General features: G+C 40.9%; 1 long non-coding RNA gene across 1 annotated transcript; it reads left to right on the forward strand.

Annotated features, from left to right (window-relative positions):
* Positions 1 to 3322: 3322 nt before the first annotated feature.
* On the forward strand, positions 3323 to 4160 carry LOC134177818 (uncharacterized). Its single transcript, XR_009969551.1, has 2 exons — positions 3323 to 3360; positions 3881 to 4160. It is a non-coding gene; the product is annotated as an uncharacterized LOC134177818 (long non-coding RNA).
* Positions 4161 to 8447: the final 4287 nt, after the last annotated feature.

Below are 8447 nucleotides of genomic sequence, written 5' to 3' on the forward strand. Positions count from 1 at the left end.
ACGCGTCGACAATGACAGCCCAGAGATCACCGAGTGACACGGTAGAACTCTCAGGCCCGGATCCAGATGGGGATTCAGGGAGTTGCAACCCCTCTTTTCCAATAAGCGTGGTTCAATAATTTTATTAGAAAAGAGAACATTAGTAAGGCTATAAATAACTGCTACCAGGTCAACTCCCTCTTTAAAAATTCCTGGATCCGGGCCTGACTTTACAATCATTGTCTAGCACTATAGACTCTAGTACAGTAGCTATACTCAGCATTGGCATATATAGTAGTCTACTTAGTAACTAGTTGTAGCTAGCTGTAGCTGACTAGCTACATGTATGACCATGTTCTTTCAGTTGTATAGCCGCACACTGTTCTACGTTAGTTGAATTAATTAATTAAGTTGAGTTGAGCAAATAGAGTTCAGTTGAGTTGACTTCAAAAATAGAGTTCAGAAGGCGTTGTAGAACGATGGACGTTCATGTCTGTTTGCTTGGTGAGTTGTGCGACGTCATGCAAATGAAAAAATGTGACCTGCTATACAATACCACGTCCATCCTTGTACGGTACCGTGTAGTGTGCCCGTGAAAGCGCGTAGTCTACTACTTGTAGTAGGTTGACGGGTTCGATGTTTCAATTGTGCCTCGAATTTTCCTAGACAACAAACGAGTCTTTACACTTCGTCACCACAGTTGCCAACTCGGTGATCCGCTAGTGCGGAGCCTATCTAAATACATACATATATATATATATATATATATATATATATATATATATATATATATATATATATATATATATTGGTAGCATTTCCCCTCCAATCGATTCATTTACGGTAAAGGTAGCGTGTTGTATACTATGCACGTACCTACACATCTAGGGACTGCGGTATTCACTGGCACAACGTTGTGTGTCAGAGCGGAGTTGTCAAGAGCTGCCAACGTGGTTTTGGCACGTGATGGAAAGTAAAGTAAAAACAAACACACGGTTGTGTGTTGGAAATGTGATCTCCTGAGACACACGTACGAATGGAAGCCCTGCTAAGACTCCCGCTGTGTCTAGTGTCTTCGGTCATTTCAATTTTCTATTTTCTATTCATGTTAGAAATAGAAAGCGAACTGCGCGTTCAAGTTTCTAGTTTTGAGCACATAGGTGCCTAAAAAATCAAACTATAAAAATATTAAAATCTAAAGATCACAAGAATCAAACATCAAAATATAAAAAAACATTTAAAAAAATTAAAATGAAAATAAAAAATAGAAAATTTAAAATTAAAAGTAAAAATTTAATAAACGCAAATTTTTAGATTAGTATGCAAGTAAAAAATAAAAATAAAAATTTATAAATATTAACAAAAAATTGAAATTTGAAAAATTAAAACTCGAAAATTGAAATGTAGAAAATTAAATGGCTGGACCATCTATTGACCTTCTACAATGGTGTTGTATTAGGTGGCAGCTTCTACTGTAGGTACACTGTACACACCTTGTACAGTAACTGTAATATGTGTATTTATGTGATTACTTACGTATAGTGAAAGTAATGGTATATCCAAACACTAAGTTTGTAATGCGTGCTAACTTTGGTTGGCTGTCATAGGATCCTTTAACAAACAATGTATGCGTGTATAGGTACAACATCTTGCACTATGAAGATGCATATCTTGCAGCATCTTTCAGAGTTTGTTGAGAGATCTGAACCATTATAGGGGCCTATTCTTGTTTCTTTTTTGAAAATTTAAAAGGAGTACTAAAAACATTTGTTCATGGGACAAGATTTGTGTCTAATCAGGTGAGAATTATTGGTACTTGAGGACAACTATTTGGACTTGTTGATAATGTCATAATATCAGTTGTATTGCAAAGATTGCAACTGCAGTATCATTGGTGCAGTCGATTCCACAATTGTTTCTTCTGTAGAAGAGGATGTGCTTTTACCTGAAGCTGTAGCATTTGATTAAAAAATACGGCCTTTTTTAGTACAGTCACTTAATTTGACATTGATGAAGTTGACATTCTCAATCTTTATTATTTTAGGTTTCTATAGCACTGCTGGAAATTTTACAGTAATTTTGGTGGTCATCCAAAAGGAGCCGTTCTTGATAACAAGTGCATCGTTGCTATCAACAAGCTACTTAAAAGTGAGGAGAATTACCCAATTGATGGCAGAAGTCTTGTCACTATACATAGAAAGGTATATGTGGATTGTATCACGGTGCACGGTCGAGCTACCCAGAAGTCTAATTAGAAGAAATTCATATACTGTAAAGTTTCATGATGGAGATTTTTGTTTAGCTATGTTGAGCTACTTCATTACTAATAGGGCCATAATAGGGCCAAACTGTATGCAGTCATTCAAAAGTTTGCACTAGAAGAATGACAAAGATGTGTGTCTCAAGAAAACTATATTTCAGACGTTGTTTCTACATTTAGAGACTTACAGGAGCCTTTGGGTTAACACTGTATTTATGTTTCTGAAATTGATAATCTGGTATATATATTAATTAATATTAATTAATATTAAATAATTAATTAGAATGAAGTCCTTAAACGAATCTGTAGGAGTGAAGGACGGACTCTCTATAGCACGTGATGTGACCACGTCTTTTCCAAGTGCGATCGCTGAACGGAATACTTTTCGTCGATCTGGCGCAGTGGGTAAAATAACATGATTACTAGCTAACTAGCACTCACCCGTCCTATTGGCGGCGGTAGGAATTGCGCTAGCACCTAGATAGTAGCTACCTAGGCGAACAAAACGTAAATCATCGTTCACCAGTCGTCCATTATTTGGCATCTCACAATCTTACTGTAAGGCGGGTCTATGGACGTGTTACTCTAAAGACAAAATCTACACACACGCGCACATGCACACGCACATGCACGCACAAAAACACGCACGCACGCACGCACGCACACACACATACACACACACACGCACGCACGCACACACCACACCACACCACGCACATATTCATTCGAGTCAGTGTTCTGTCTCATAGCATCCCATGCACTACCTACGCTACACGTTATACAGCGAAGAAGACGCACCGACTGCAGCGGGCGCGTAAACTAGAATAGTGTACAGCACAGTGGCCGGTAAGTGCACGTCACATTCCCTACCCGCCCTTCGGGCGGTAGCAATCTAGCTTTGCACGCCACTTCCCAGTCCGTCAGCCAAGGCTTGGAAAAGTTTAATTGTTATGGGTCATCGATAATAAGCTGTCAATTAGACGGTACCGTATACGGGAGCCAATGGCATGGAATACGGGACCTGTGGTACCGATTACGGGACTTCGTCAGATACGGGACTTGGAACGTAGCGCAATATGTAAGAGCGATTTGCCGTATTATTTTGGAACTACTGAAAGTAGGTAAGTAATCTAGTGTACTGACGAAACGTCAACGACAATATATTTGCGTACTAGAAAGCGTGTGTTTGTGTATGTGTCTATGGAGTTGCTGTTAATAGTGCACGCGTAGCGTAGCGATACATAATACGGACCAAATGCGAATCCAGACCGTTCGCGAACGGGCTAGACCATTTACGAATTCTTATACGGGCTAGACGATTCGCGAACTGTCAGACAGTATGGGAACACAAGCCAGACCGTTTGCGAATCTAGACCGTTCGCGAATGGGCTAGACCATTGTTGCCTGCACGTTGCTCAGTTTCTGCTTGGCCAGTAGACGATGTCCTTTCTAGAGAAGATAAAGAGACGGTAACTGTATGTGGGGACGTTGTAGTGTTTGTTAGAGCACTAGACGAAAAAGTTGGTGGAATTGTGATGAGTCTTTTAAAGAATGATGATATTATTGCCTGCATTGACAAAGATCCTTTACTTGGTTGCTGGAGTTTTTTTAGAAGAGGTGATGTGTTTTGCTGTGTTATAGAGGAGACAAATGATGTAGTTTTCTGGGTCCTGGTGTTGAAGAAGGATGAAGTTCTGGGTTGAGTGTCTCTAGGATCAAGGACAAGTGATGTCGTTGGTTGACTTGATTGAACTAATGTACATACATTAGATTGGGTTGTCGTTGTGCAGACAGCTGTGGTAAACGTAGACACAAATGTTGTGTTGGAGAGATATGTTGGAGTAAGTCCAGGTGTTGTAGTGGAGACAGAAGTTGTAGTATCTGATAGAGCTTCAAAGGATGCAGATGTTACAGATACAGATTGATGTCCTTGGTTTTGTTTGGTTGTTGCACATGGTTTTGGAGATGTTTCATTCTTGCAGTGCTTGCCATGATGGCATTTGCTGTGGCAAGAAACACCACTTTGGACACAAGGACAAAACTTTTATTTGTACTGAAATCACTAGCGCGCGTTACTCCTAGCAAGTTGGAAGTGAGGTCAAAGCATGCTTATTCGTTTTGCTACTAAAACTTGGTTTATGTGTACTTGAGAAATTTAATTAATTAATGATTTGTTGATTCTTGAAACAAACATAAGAAAAACGTACTGTCTAACTTGACTTTTGCAGACATTTCAAATCACACCAATTGTTCACTATGGTTCAAACATACTAAAAGAATCCTAAATTATTAATTCACGGCTGCATGCACTATGAACAGCTCAACAACTGCTGATAGCCTAGTGAGCTTACAAACTTGTATTCATCACATTAGATGCACTGATGGAGATTGTGGCCATGTTTGTCAAGGTTGACTGACAGTTTGTAAAACTCTTAGCTATACACAAGACAAAGGCTATTAATAGATTAATTATAATTGATGGGCAATCACACTGTTGTGTAGTTAGTTGTGATGATATTCGAATTTGGAGGTTTTCTCCTGAAATCAGTGGGGTACTGCTGTATTGGATCTGTCGTGAAACGCATGTCCCCCCTGTTGCTTTGCCAGTTTGTCTCTGACTACTTGCTGTTGCCATAGATGAGGCTCTAGTGTCTTTCTGTTGACGGCAAGTTGGGTGTGTAATTGTCTGCTTTGCAGCAGCTCTGCTGGTGATGGTAGCCCGTCTCCAATTGGAGTGGTTCTGAGTGCTCTCAGTAGAGAACGGCCGTCAGCAAACATCTTTGCCATTGTTTTCTTTGCCGTTTGTCTAATTCGCTCAGCTTGACCATTGCTTGATGGGTACCCTGGGCTTGATGTTACATGCTTAAAACCTAATGTATTGGCCAGAGGTCGAAAGTCTGCGCATGCGAACTGTGGCCCACTGTCGGACATGACATCTTCCGGAACCCCGAAGTTGGCAAATAGACCTTTTCACAGGGCGTGGCACTAACAAGGTCATCGCCTACCGCGCGCCGATCTGGTTCGCTTTTGATGCATTGGCGTTTGTTAACCGCGTGAGTCTAGAGCCAAATCAACAATTTTTCTTTCCGAACTTTAACCGGTGCGTATAGCGATGCATCGAATCAGGTGAGGCCTCATTAGGACTCGGCTTTTGTGTGTTTTGCGTGTTTGGCAGTGATGAACTACCTCTTGCTGATCTCTTTCGTGACTCTACCGCGTCATTTTGAGTGATGATTTAACATTGAGACATGACAGACGTCAAATGCGGGTACAAACGTGCGTACGTAATCTATGATGCGTGTTCTGTGTGGTACGCACTTACCAAATAGTTTGGTTTTTACCTCCTGAATACTTCCTAGAAAGTGCGGCGTTTAGGAAATGACTGACGTGAAGAGGAAGTCTTTAGACAAGTCTGGTGGTACTGAGAGGTAAGAAGAGAATGCTTGATTAATTAATATTTCATCTTGATATAATGTCCTCAGCTGTACGTGGCTGTCATATAAATGAACCAGTCACTCAGTGTTGCTGTACTGTGTTTTACCTTTTGGAGTGTGTAGTTAACGTGCCATCATGGTTATTTGCTGTGTTCCTGGATGTACCAATGTATCTGCAAAAGGGAAATATTTGAAGTTTCACATGGAAATTTTTGTCACATGGATAAACTTTATTGCCATTTGAATGACTTTGACTGGTGGTTGTCAAGGGATACTCTACATCGAAGTCTACCACAGTCATTTAGAGATACTTTCCTAAAAAAGACCTGCGTCACTGATGCAACAGAACTATTTACAGAACGTCATTCAGATAGAGGTTTGCAATCAGCTTCCTTTTCCAGATACAAACACCACCACACTGTGAAAGCATTGGTTGCAATATCGCCTTGTGGTCATGTTATGCTTGTGTCACGACTATTTACTGGTGCCATAACAGACAGGGACTTACCAAGCAGTCTGGTTTCTCAATAAATTTGTGCCTGGAGATCAAGTCATGGCAAACAAAGGGTTTGTTATTGCTGACATTCTCATGGACGTTGGGCATCTCTTGTGCTACCTCCTTTTCTAAAAGGAAGAGGTCTGTTTACTGAGGAGCAAGTCATTCATTAAATGCCGGCAAGTGGCTTCTCTTAGAATCGACATAGAGGGTGATCAGACGGATAACGAAGCATAGCATTTTGCAATGTATAAATAACATTTAGTTCAAGCATGGATCTTTTATATAAGGTATTTACTGTTTGTTCATATCTAAAAAATTTGCATCCACCTCTTGTATAGAGAATGCTGCCACGAGTCAGTGTGCATTGCAATTACACCTTCATACCATATTTCAAGCCAACCAGATTCCTAGATTTAATTTTTGTACAGTAAATTAGTAGTAATTAGTGTCATTGATATCAATTTTAGTTTGTAAAGATCAGTATATATTGGCTCTTGTTCTCATTCTGTACTTTTGTGTGTAATGCTCCAGGATACACTACAACTTGCTGTTCAATTTCATTTTCATTGTGTACACCATTTTTAATAGTAATACTCAGTTAAATTACTACAACATTAATTAATTGTATCAATTAACAGAACTTTATCTACTTGCTACCTAAGGTCATTTCATTCCCTAAACGCCGCACGTTCTAGGAAGTATTCAGGAGGTACAAACCAAACCATTTGGTAAGTGTGTACAACACAGAACACGCATCTTATATTACGTACGCACGTTTGTACCCGCATTTGACGTCTGTCAAGTCTCAATGTTAAATCATCACTCAAAATGACGCGGTAGAGTCACGAAGGAAATCAGAAAGAGGTTCTTTATCACTGCAAAACACACAAGAGCCGAGTCCTAATAAGGCCTCACCTGATTCGATGCATCGCTATACGCACCGGTTAAAGTTCGAAAAGAATAATTGTTGCTTTGGCTCTAGACTCACGCGGTTAACAAACGCCAATGCATCAAAAGCGAACCAGATCGGCGCGCGGTAGGCGATGACGTCGATAGTGCCACGCCCTGTGAAAAGGTCTATTGTTCGTCCACGTCCTTTATAATATCACCAGATCTGGTGTAGTCAAGTTTGATAACGGTGATCCATTTACTGTAGTAATCAACTGACAGTAGATACGGTATTCCTTCCAGCTCAAACATGTCCATTCCAACCTTCTGGTAAGGATAACGTGGGATCGGGTGAGGTGTATAAGGCACCCTGGGATTCTCGTTTCGGCCTTCCTGGCATCTACTGCAGTTTACTACTTTGTCCTCAATGTCGTGCACGTACCCTGGCTAATAGGCCGAGTGCAATGTCGTGCACGTACCCTGGCTAATATACTGAGTTCTTGGCTTGTTCTAAGCATTTCACTATCCCAAAATGACCATCATGTATGCTTTCCAGTACTGATAGGCGTAGGGCAGTTGGTACCACTGCTTGACTGCCATTGAATAGTATCCCGTCTTTTTCTGTCATGTCATGTCGAGTAGCTGCTTTTTTCTCCAATGCCACTTGTAAAAAAACTAGAGGTAGCATTCAATTGTACTGAAGTACTCACAGCCGGCTAAATATGCAAATATCTCTTCTGGTGTCTTAATTTGATAATGTTCTCGTTGAATCGCATTGTTTAGAGCACCCGGATTCATGCAGATGCGTAGCTTGTCTGTTCCCGGCTTGTTTACTAGTACAATGGGGCTGGCCCATGCTGTAGCTTCTGTTACCATAGCAAGATTTTTTTCGTCTACCTTTTCCTCCAGCGGTGCCTTCGGTCGTTGCTTGTACTTGAAGGGGACTCTTGGAGCCGGTTGTATGGTTGGTTGAGCATTTTTCTGCAGTCGAATGGTATGTTTACCTGGAAGCTGCCGAGTCCTTGGATTACATCGATAAATTGACTGATTGCTTCTAGTAGTTCTTGAGTTTGGTCACTGACTGTGCTTGTTGAACAATAGCCGTTTTCCTTAATGTTGGTAGTCCTATCAAGGCCTCCACCTTTTTAGCAACAACAGTAGACTCCATCTTTCTAGTCACATCTTCGAACGTTGTTTTTAGGGTTGTTTTCGAATGTAGACAAAGTGGTCTTTGGCTATTTCCTTCTCCTTACTAGTGCTGGTTGCGCTAGGCGTCACTGTGTTGGCGGTCTCCTTCTTGCCTCGCGTTTCAATCCCGCGTCTCTCTTGTTCAGCCTTCTTGCAAGCATCTGCTGCATGATTCAGCTTGTTGCACAAACTGCATCTC

This window comes from Corticium candelabrum, chromosome 3 (genome assembly GCF_963422355.1).
Source record: "Corticium candelabrum chromosome 3, ooCorCand1.1, whole genome shotgun sequence".
In the NCBI taxonomy this organism is placed as follows: domain Eukaryota; kingdom Metazoa; phylum Porifera; class Homoscleromorpha; order Homosclerophorida; family Plakinidae; genus Corticium; species Corticium candelabrum.